This window comes from Rhinatrema bivittatum, chromosome 1 (genome assembly GCF_901001135.1).
Source record: "Rhinatrema bivittatum chromosome 1, aRhiBiv1.1, whole genome shotgun sequence".
Lineage (NCBI taxonomy): Eukaryota > Metazoa > Chordata > Amphibia > Gymnophiona > Rhinatrematidae > Rhinatrema > Rhinatrema bivittatum.
This window is the reverse complement of record NC_042615.1, coordinates 186,299,740-186,311,742: the sequence shown is the minus strand read 5'-3', so window position 1 is coordinate 186,311,742 and position 12,003 is coordinate 186,299,740.

The following is a 12,003-nucleotide window of genomic DNA, read 5'->3' as shown; positions in this document are numbered from 1 at the left end:
CAGTTTTTATAAAACTGAAATTATAAGCTTCCTTGAGTGCATGGCGTCACTGAGAAATTATCAATTTTGGAAAAACCAATCAAATATGTTATTTATTTATTTAAATTATTTAGATACCACCTCATCACATATTATGTACTAGAGAGATCACTAAATAGTATTATGTGTAAGGATTTTTTCATTGGTCTTATAGGTGACTAGCACCCTCATTACAGAAGATGCTTGGTTCTCTATGGTGGGGTTTGCCAACCAATCAACTCAAGTATGGGTTGATTGGTTGGCAGGAGTGGGCCAAGAGAGGTATGCAATGACCAGCTGAGGTCACTGACTGACTGCAGTCTCCTTATCCTATACTATTGGTTTATACTTATAACTCCTTGAGAATTCAAATAGGGGTCTGCTCAGTTGCCAATCCTCCCTGCTCAAGGATATCCACGACTTTGGCCTCAGAAGCAGCCATCTCAGTCTTAGCCAGCCCTAAACTTGGACCCATGTGACCTAGAAAAGGAAGTAGAGGAGCCATCCAAAGTAGCCTACACCTGTTGCGATCCTGGTCTCAGGTCTCACGACTGGGCTCTTACCTCCCGCGGGCCTCTCCACAAGCCGCAGTATTCCCCAACTCTCCCTGGGCCTTGGTAGGCCTTCTCAGCGGTGGTAGCGGCCCCACGAGGGAGACGCCACCGATCTGCTCTCTCTGTCCCTGCCCCTTAGGCGCGCGCACACGCAAGGGAATTCAATTTAAAGGGACAGTGGCAGGAAACGTCAGCCGGCCTCCCGGATGACATCAGACGCCAGCAGGGTAATTAAACCCAGCTGCAGCTTCAAGCCAGTGCCTTGCAACGAGGTTCACTCCCTGGAGTCATCAAGTTGCAGATCCAGCCTTGTTCCTGTTCCAGCCTTGTTCCTGATCCTCTCAGCTTGTCTTCCTGGTTTCTGACTTTGGTACGTCTTTTGGAGTTCCTGTCTGCTGCCAGCCCTGACCTCGGACCATCCGTACGTTTTGCTTCTCTGCCTCCACTGCAACATCCGGATTCCACCTTGGACTTTCCTCTCCGGGAGTCTACACCTAAGTCCAAGTGGCTCGGGTCCTCATGGGCTCCTCCCGGGGGAACCTCGAGCTTCCAGTGGTGAAGCTCCTGGTTGGTCTCCTGGCTCCGTTCCGCCTCCCGGCCATTACGTCTTCTGTGAACTTCTCCTCAGCGTTTCTTCATCATCCGCAGGCTGGCCCAAGGGTCCACAAACCGTAACAAGTCCATCAGGCAGGCCCTGGTCTGCCCTTTATGCTTCTTCCCCATAAGAGCAATTTAGATCATAGAAACTGTCTAGTCAGGGAACTTTGTACCATCTTGGGTTCACACATTAGTTTTTCAACATGGTGCATGCAGCTGTAATGCATGACCACTATGTTAACATTTGCACGTTACTTAATGCATGTAATGCACTAATTTCATTAGTGAGCAAATCTAGCATTAGCTTTGCTCTTAACACCTGTGTTAAAGTTGGCATGTTAATGGCTTAAGGGTGAATTTTAAAAGAGAGTCACGTACCAAAAAGCACAGATGCATGTGCATAACTACATACATATGTCCAAACTATTTTATAAACCTCGCACATACATGCACAAGTACTGGTGCGGGAAGAGATTGGTGCTTAAAAACGGGGCAGAGCAGGGGCGAACTGGAGCAGGGCCAGCAGTTACATACATAACTTCCAAATTTATAAACAGTACAAGTGGTGCATGGATGACTGTTTCCATTGCCCGTTTACTTCTGCTATTTATCAGATGTATGTCACTATAGCACTCTTTATATCCAGTTACTGACTGGGTGAAGGGTCTGGGTAAGCTAGGGGGAGTGCAGGCTGAATAGCCAGGAGAGTTTTGATGACATAGGGAAAGACTGGGCAAACTTGCGGACTAATTTGTAAAACTGGTAATTTTCTGCAGAAGCGCAAGTTATAAAAACTGCCTCACTTGCACGTGTAAAAGCTGACATATCCTAAGGAAAATGTGTTATTAGCAGATGTTCATGCAACCACATAAAATTAAGAGCACATGTGCGCACTGGGGTGTATTTTATAAAATGTGTGTACACTTGTAAGAATGATACCAAATGCTAGGGCATGTGTGCTCGACGTGAGCGCATGTGCCCTAGCATTTTGTTTCATCTGCACAAGTGTGCATACAAGTGGGTTGCCCAAGTGCTTGTTTTAAAGTTATCATTCCAGTAAATAAACCATTTAGTCTATGAATCAAATGCTTTACACAGTTTGGGGTAGATATTCAAAAGCCATTTAGAAAGATAACTGAAAAGTTATCCGTCTAAATGGTTTAGCCACGATATTCCGCAACTTATCTGGATAAATTCTAGCCAGGTAGCTCTTTATCCAGCTATAATTTAGCCATATATGTTGGGGGCATTTCTGAGGTGGGCAGTAGGCAGTATTATCGTTAACCAGCCAACTCCGATTCGCAGACAGCCGGTGAACCTAACCGGCTAACTGGCCTTGCTGTAGGCAGGTCTAAATTGAGGCGGATATACCTATCCACATAACTTGTAAGCTAGCTGAGTGTTTTCAGTGGCGCTCCTGCGCAACTGAATACCCTAGTTAATTTAATGGGATAAGTGTTTCAGGCTATTAACTAGCTGCTCAGCAGCTGAATATGGCCCCATTTGTGTTTTCTAGAAAACCCAAAATGTTTCCTGCCCTCAAATGACCATTTTAACTACTCCTGCTATTAACACATGATCCCAGATCACCTTATACCTTCTAACTTAATGTAAAGAATTTAAATAGCTTTAAAGTATTTAAATTGATTGGTTGTTGCACTACAAATAAAGCAAGTATTTACTTAAATCTGTACTGAGACCTGCACAGGTTAATTGCACAACTGTTTAAATTAAATGGTCTTTAAAACAAGTGAGGATAGATTATTGGCACTTTAAATCATCTAGGGTTCAATACATCCAAACTCATTTTGGCCACCAAAGGAAAAATGCTGAGAAAAAAAAACCAAATAGCAGCTAACATAAAAGCAGATATTTCAAGCCTGAAATTTGCACGTAAATGCTTATGCGCACTGGCATGTGCCGGGGTCCCCTGCCGCATAACTTTACTTCTGCCATGTAAAAACAATACATTTTAGGAAGATCAGCGGGATTTTAGTTGTGGCTAACAGGGGAGATGGGAGGTTATTAAACTAGGGGGGACGGGGTTTAGAAGTCCTATTTCTTACCTGGGCTTACTGGGAACAACTGGTAAGGGCATCAGTGCGTATGTCTTTTAAAATCCCCCCATTTATGCGGTAGAACTGGCATTTGCGTGCATAGGCGTGCATCTACTTAAAATTGTGCACACGTGTGTGCATGGACAGGTTATTTTATAAAATGTGCACGTATAGGGGCATATACTTTGCGTGCATTCAAGTCCCTGGGCACGGACTTGAATGCACGCACATGTGCGCCTCCACTCCAGTTTAAAAGTTACTGTCTGTATGAATATAAATTCTGCATTTATAATAACAGATTTAAAAATGAATTTTATGTGCGTAAAAATGAGCACATGTGCCTACAAATAGCGCCTATTTAGGAAACTGTAAATTTTGAAATCCTCAAACGTACATGCTTAGGTAACGGTGCGTGACTAAATTTGCTCTTATAAAAAAAGGGGCGGGCTGAGGGTAAGTCAGTGGAATTCTGCAGCGGGACCAACATTTACGCTTATAAGATGCTATTTTAAAACCTGCGAGCGCAAAGTGCATATGGCTGTTACCAGCACTTACTTACACCTGCTAATTATATTGTGTAAGTCAGAAAGTTATCCAAATACTGACAGGGTAAGAGGACTGGATAAACTGGGGGGGGGGGGGGGGGGGGGAAGGGGGGAGTGGAGGGTGAAGAACTAGGAGGGTCTTGATGACCTAAAGAAAGACTGGGCAAACTGGTGGACTAATTGATTTAACTGGTAAATTCCTTCATGCTAGTATATTAGAAAATTTGATAATTTACATGCATAAAAGCCAACAAGATCTTAGGAAAATACATGAGTTACATTTCCTCTTGTAAATGATTAAAATTAGGGGCACAAATATGCGCACATAGCGCATGTCCACCATTTTGCTGAATAATTATTACTTATCTGGATGTCTTAAAAAGCACTACATAGTCGGATAAATAAGATAGCCTGATAAGTCTTCAAATGCTATCTATCCATCTCTTTTACTTATCCACCTATGTAGCACTTTTCTTCTTTTTATCTGGCTAACTTACTTAGCTGGATAAGTCTTAAACAGCTCCACTTAGCCGGATATTTGTCACCACTTAGCCGGATAAATCAAAACCTATCTGGCTATGTTTAAAATGCATGCCTCATATTTTATGATACGCAAACATGTTATTGGATAGATTTGTATGTATTTTATTTAGTATGTGTGCATTTGTGAGCAGGATATAAAAATATGTGTGCATGCATGTGTGCATTCATATAGCTTCATATATGTACGGTTTAAAGTTATCCTCACTTTCTACATGAAATAGGAGAGTATGATACTGATTCATTATGTTGTTCAGTTTTTATTCATTTTATATAGGATATTTATGAAAAGATATGCATATGAAAACTTAGAATTTTTCTTTCTGGGTTTTTTTTCCAGTTTAGTAAATGTCTCTATAGGGTAATATTTTGTGCATTTTCATGTTCTTTTGACCAGGTAGATAGCCCAACAACTTGTTCTGGTATCTTTGAGGAATAACTTTATGATTTGATCAACTTGAGCTTAGAAAAACTTTGCCCATCACTGGCCACAAAAACAGGGAAGTTCAAGAGATTACAAAGAGCAATAAATGTGTTGAGGACATTCTCTGTCATCTTAATTTTTATTACAAAGTTCAGTAGAGCTTGTGGTGAAGCACACTTTGGAACTCATCTTGCAATAGCTTACAATTTACTGCATAAATTCAAAGCATCAATAATTTTTGTGTCCTCCTGTTGTAAAGCTTGCTCTAGCTTCAAGTAATATTCCATAATGTGCTTTGATGTTCTATTCTGCAAACTGTGAACATTATAGAGGAAGCCTTAAACAAAACTAATTTGACAATTGATATATCTGTGTGAATCTTTGTTACCTTGCTGTGTCATGGACTGCTTAGTAAAAGTCTATTTTTAATTTTCCATGACACTCATTATCTACAATCTGGTGTCTTGGGTGCAAGGTCCATATTTGATACTATTGTTATAGAAACATATTCTTTAATTGAAGATAATTGCAGAAGAGTGCAGCCTTTGTTTACAGGTTAGTATAGCACTATAACAGCAGGACCTAAGGTCACATGAACAGGATCTGAATCTGAAGTGACTAGAAATGAGGCATGTTCTTTAACTGTAAATACAGGCAGAAGAGCACTGCCTAGAAGCACAAGTTCAGGCTAAATGTCAAGATCCTTTACTGGAGACTGGAGCATTGTTTCCAGGCACTTAATACAATCTGGTTTCAATTCTGAAGGTAAGAACTATATGTCATGCCCTATATATGCAGGCTCTAGAATAGGTTCTGCAACACACAGAACATAGCCTAGTTCTTTACCAGCATAAAGAATTTGTGGAGGGCTTCCAATGGCCACAAGTTCAGTGGTAGGCTTCAGAACACAAGAAACATGGTCCAGTTGTTTATCATGCAAGAGGAAGTGAGTAAAGTCTCATACTGGCATAGGCCCACTATGATGATTACTAGGAGTCTGCTTAGTCATTGCACAAAAGATAGAATTCATAACTCTTAAGGTAGGACCTGTGCTGAAGCAAATACGGCAGAACTAAAATGGCTTTCCCTAAGGAACTACAATTCCCAGCTTCCCCAGGGTTAGCTTTTAAGTGGATGTGAGCAGAATCAGCTGATCAGGAAGGAATCAACACTCTCCCAGTTATAGCCTGTCAGGTTCCATAAAAGAGCAGCATGGAAACAGCAAGGAACACACAGAGGAAGATAGGCATAGCCTAAAATAGAGGAAGATTCAGAGGTTGAAGAGCCAGATACTGATGAACTTTCTCACTTTTAAGCTAAATTTATGCCTTAAGTTATTAAGAAGAAACACTGTTCTTGTATTTGAGGAGGCTTTGGGGAATGAACTGTTTGCACAAGCTCTGTGTGAATTAATGCAGATATAAATGAAAATAGAATATCCTAGGGCAATCCCTTTGAAACTATGACCCCTTAATGGTAATTCCAGGAAAAGTTAGCCCTAAGAAGCTTTAAATTAGAATTGGAGAAGTTATCATTTGAGAGCAGCAAACTAAGGGGATCTCATTTGGAAGAAAGGACAGGTGAACTCTTCACTATTTCTAGTAAAGTGCTAATTGTTGAATGTATTAAAGAAAAGCTGTGAGCTCTGCTGAAATCAGGTAACTGTGTGAACAATTTGTGAAAGAAGCCTTGTGCATAACAGGTGAAGTAGTGGGTATTAGGTGTTCATTCTCTTCAAAGGAACTTGACACCCTATTGGGATAAAACCTTATAGATAGAACGGAACCTCTCAGTACTACTTAGGCTATGCATTTATAGAGTTGTGCCTGAACTGTGGCTAATTAAGTTTAATTTGGGCTTTGTGAATGCAGCAGTGCAATTGTGGAAGCTGTATATTTAAAACCCAGTGTCTAGTTACTAATTAAGTTCAGTTTGGGGCTTTGAAAGTTGTAGCAGTGCAACTACTGGACTTAAAGGTTTAAAACATAGGATTTGAAATGTTATTAATTAGATTTAAAAGGTACTTTGAGAATTGGAGCCTTATATCTATTGAAGGCATGTGTTTAAAGCCCAGTGTTTTTGAATTGACTAATTAATCTTAAACTGGGCATTACAACTATTGAAGCTGCATGTTTAAAGCCGTGTGCTTGAAGTGTTATCAATTAGAATTAGGCTGGGGCATTGCAACTGCTGAGTTTATATTCTGTAACTCAAGGGGCTGAACTGTTACCCATTAGATTTAACTTCTGTTTTAGAAACTATAGTATTGGAAGTGCTGGAATTAAAAAAAAAAAGAGTTATGCAGTTAAAACTCAGGAATTGAAAGGTTGTTTAATTTACACTTCAGATATTGTAATACTGCAAATGTTGGGCTTTAGCCCAGAATTATGCAATAAAAGGAATCCAGACTCTGAATGGCATATTGATGCATTATAATTAGGGGCTGGGGCAATCAGGGAAAGATTTTACCAAGGGCCAGATAGGATAGAAGGCTTGAGTTACATCTGGCCCATAGGACCCTAGCTCCTAACTAAAATTAATTCCAATTGCATCTCAGGCATCCCCTGATCCCCTCTACCACACTGTTTGAGTTGTAGTAGACATGCCTAGAGGGGACCAAGCAGACTGGAAACAAATTGAACTAAGAGGCACTTCAACCTTTAAGGCTGTAGGACTCTCAGAGTATCAGATCACAAGCCCATATCACAGAGACTTGCACTTAGAGACCTCATCATACCACTCCAAAGACAGGTGCCATTACACCAATGCGATAGGTCCTACACCTGTAGGCAGGAATAGTTATCTGCCCCCTGTGGGCACAAAGACAGAAAAGTGGTTAATAGCAAGGATAGGAGTGCCTTTTGCAGGTTAAGGTTTTGGTGAAGAAACCATACCAAGGGCTAGCTTTTAAACCAAAACTAGAACTAGACCATGGCCCCACTGGCTCAGGTTCCAGCAGCACTTCAAATCCCTCTGACTTTTGAGCCATAGCAGCTAGAAAAGTTTCAGAATCCTTCATGACTAGAGTACCACTTTAGGGCTGCCTCCAATCCCAATTTTTAATCTAACTTTAAGAAGTAGTGATACACTTGGTGTAAAAAGGTTTTGGCATCCCTGGTCAAATTGCATGTTTCAAAACATCTTTACGTGAACTGAAGCTGATAGAACCTTTACATAGTACAAAGTTAAAGACATCTTTCTGCAATGTTTAATGCAAAATTACTATTTATTTTCTGATTTTAATAGCCTGAAAAAAAATAACAAGTGAATATGGCAAGAGGAAAAGTTTGGACTCTCTTTCCAGTTGATTAATTACTGCTTTTTAAATAAAGTTATTAATAAGACCCAAAACACAGACTGACTCATTAGGCCCCCAATTAGGTAAAGAGAAGGCCACGGTTTAACAAATACTCTGAATTTCTTTGGTCTGTCTACTTTCATCAACCATGGGCTCTTCTAAGCATCTGTCGGAGCATTTGAAAATTAAGAAAATTCACTTTCACAATGTAGGAGAAAGCTATAAAAATCTCTCTAAATCAGTGGTTCTCAACCCTGTCCTGGGGACCCCCCCAGCCAGTCGAGTTTTCAGGATATCCACAATGAATATACATGAGAGAAAATTTGCATACACTGCTTCCATAACATGCACATTTTCTCTCATGCATATTCATTGTGGATATCCTGAAAACCCGACTGGCTGGGGGGGTCCCCAGGACAGGGTTGAGAACCACTGCTCTAAATGCTTCCACTTAACAAGTTTAACTGTGAAAAACATTGTTAAGAGATGTAAACTATATAGAACTGTTTAGGTCTGAGCAAGACCTGGAAGACCAAGAAAAATCTATTATAGAACTGCCCAAAAATTAGTCAGATTTAAAAGCAGAATCCAGAGAAGCACAAATGATCTGCTGAAAAAATTAACTGCCACTAGAATAAACGTCCATAATACAGCACTGCTTACACAGTAGGAATGTACTTTCATTTGAAAAAAATGAATAAAAATGCAACAAATGATTCAATTTTAGTTTCATTCATGGAGCCCCAAAACAAATGGAATGGTTAAGTCTATGGACCATTTAAATTTATATGTGTGCAAATTTAGGCCTAGATTCATCATTTGCTATAAATTTCGCACCCATGATAAGGAAATTAACATGATAAGGAATTAACACCCATGATAAGGAAAACAGGTGTGGTAGCTGCCCAGACAGGTTTTATTACATGAAACAGAGAGAGAGAAAGAGAGACTCTTTATAAGGCTTTCATATAAGTAAACTATTTATATCACTGTAGGGAGGGTCAGCTAGTAATTTGAGGTGAAGTATTGGTGGCAGTCTAGAGTTTAGGGGGCAATTTTACATGCACAGAGTACAAACAGCACAGTACACATCATTGAAGATTTGATGTGATTTGGAGTGAGGAAAGGTACACAAAGATGAGATTTGTACATTGTACTCTCAACCTCGTTTGAGGCACTCTCTACCTAGCTGCTATCAAGCTAGGGCGAGAGTACATTGTACAAATCTTATCTTTGTGTACCTTTCCTCACTCCAAATCACATCAAATCATCACTGATGTGTATTTTACTGTTTGTACCTCTGATATAAAATTTCCCTCCAAACCCTAGACCCCCACCAAAACCTCACCTCGAGTTGCTAGTTGACCCTCATACGATATAAAAAGTTGACTAATATGTGTGCCACCCAGAGGCTCTCACTCTCTTTCCACTCCACTGTACTCCAGTCTACTCCTATCCCTCCCCCTGCCCAAAACGGGATTTGCAAAAAATCCCATTTTGGGCATAACGCGCAGCTATCACAGGTCATAATACTAGGAAAAAAGTTGTAGTTATTTCCAGCCTTATTGCCCGCGATAGCATGTATAACGCATGTGTTGTGCTATCACACATAGCGCTACCACATTTAATCCTCATAAAATCCGCCCACCTGAAAATATTTTGCAAATTTGCATGCACAGCATGCACTGTAATAAATAATGCATGCATTATAGCATTATTACGGTCGTTAGGGCCCTAAGGCATTTTGATGAATGACCCTGTTAGAAACCAACTCCTGCCTGTATGATATAGTCTCCTGGAAACCGAGGCAGGACAAGCTGGCAAGGAGAGCAGATGGAGGAAAAATCATTCTAAAGCATCTTTTTAACTAGCCTATAACTGCTATCTGAATCAAGTGACACTGATGTCCTCTATTTCCTTTCTAGTAGCTGAGAAACTTGTGAGAAGTTCTTTCATGCTCAAAAAACTCTTAAAATAGTTAACTTTGACACTAGTAAAAGGGCGTTGTTGAACTTCCTTGTTGCAGTGGTCTCACTCATTGTGATAGACTGAGGAGGTAGCACTAAGCTTTCTCTTTTCACTGGAGAAGGTAGAAGTGTATAGATTGAAGCAGTGCTTTTGTCTTTGTCTGAGTGTCTACTGTAGTGCAGTAAAGTTTAGGGATGTGAATCGTTTTTCAACGATTAAAATTATCATCCGATAATTTTAAAATCATCTTAAATCGTTAAAGAACACGATACAATAGGAATTCTAACGATTTATCGTTAAAAAATCATTAATCGGGTTAGTGCGCACTAACAGGAGTTAGTGCGCACTAACAGAAAATGATACAAATTGACACTTTTCAGGTCAGTTAGGAAAGAATATGTATTCCTATTGGCTGGCTGCCCTCTTATTTATTGATGTTACCAAGGTTCCCAATGAGGTGATGGTTGGGGGGATGGGAAATGGAAACGGTTGGTAGCTTGACAAAAAAGTAATGTGATCAGTCAATGTGACTAGAACTTGTGCCTATCCCTGATACCGGGAGTGTTGTGATCTTCCTGCACACAGTTCCCTAACCCTGATACCGGGAGTATTGTGATCTTCCTGCATGCAGTGCCCTAACCCTGATACCAGGGGTGTTATGATCTTCCTGCACACAATGCCCTAACCCTGATACCGGGAGTGTTGTGATCTTCCTGCATGCAGTGCCCTATCCCTGATACCGGGGGTGTTGTGATCTTCCTGCACTGAGTAGGGATACAGCACTACATGCATGCGACAGGGTATCCGTGCCATTGGCCGGATCCTGTCACATGGTAGGAGCACTGGATGGCCGGCGCCATCTTTAAAGATGGCGGTGGCCATCTTTAAATATGGCAGCGGCCATCTTTAAATACGGCGGTGGCCATCTTTAAAGATGGCGCCGGCCAGCCAGTGCTCCTACCATGTGACAGGGGCCGGCCAATGGCATGGATACCCTGTCATATGGTAAGGGCAAAGGGCCATCAGTGCCATCTTTATGAGTGGCAGCCGACGGCCTGAGAATGGGAGATCGCTCCCGGGACCACCACTAGACCACCAGGTAATTTTAAAATGTTTTGGGGGGATCGGGAGGGTGGGGGAAGCTAAGGGGTCATTTTTAAAGGGTCGGGTGGGTTGTTTTTTTTATCGGGCCATCGGCGTCATTTTTGAGTGGCAGCCAAAATGGCGCCGATGGACCAAGAGCGGGAGATCGGTCTCCGTGCCCCCACTAGACCACCAGGTACTCGTAAAAAGCTTGGGGGGGGGGGTTCGGGAGGGTGGAGGAAGGTAAGGGATTTGTTGTATATGGTCGGGGTGGGTTTAGGGGCTTTTTTGGTGTGCTTCTTTTCCCCGCCCTCCCCCGATTTACGATTTTTGACGATAAATCGGGGGAATTTCTATTGTATCGCGACGATTTTTGACGATTTAAAATATATCTGACGATTGTTTTAAATCATCAAAAAATGATTCACATCCCTAATGTTACGAGCGCGCGCGGGCGCGGTCGTCGTAAGCGGGTGGTGAGCCCTTGGGCCACGGCAGGACTCAAGGAGGAGCCCCAAGCCACACCGTGGGAGGTGAGCTGAGCAGGCATGGTGAGCCAGGCAGGCAGGAACAGAAGCAGGGAGTCCGACCCTCAGCCGGACCTGCATGCCCATGGTAGCCAACATGGGGAAGTTGACTAATGAACGGTCCTCCGACTGTTCCCGGCCCTTTCGGACCTGCCGCTGGGAACGGCAATGGGCAGCAGGCCGGACAGAGGCGAGGGCAGATAGAGTCCTTACACTGAGGACGTGAGAAGAGGGCTGAAGCAGACATCCAAGAGAGGCTGAAGCAAGACGTTGGAGACATCAGGGCAAGGGCTGAAGCGAGACATAGGAAAGATCCAGGCGAGCAGGAACTCCGATGCTGGGATACTGACATCCGAAGCCCCTCGGCTGGCAGGAACAGAAGCTCAAGAGCC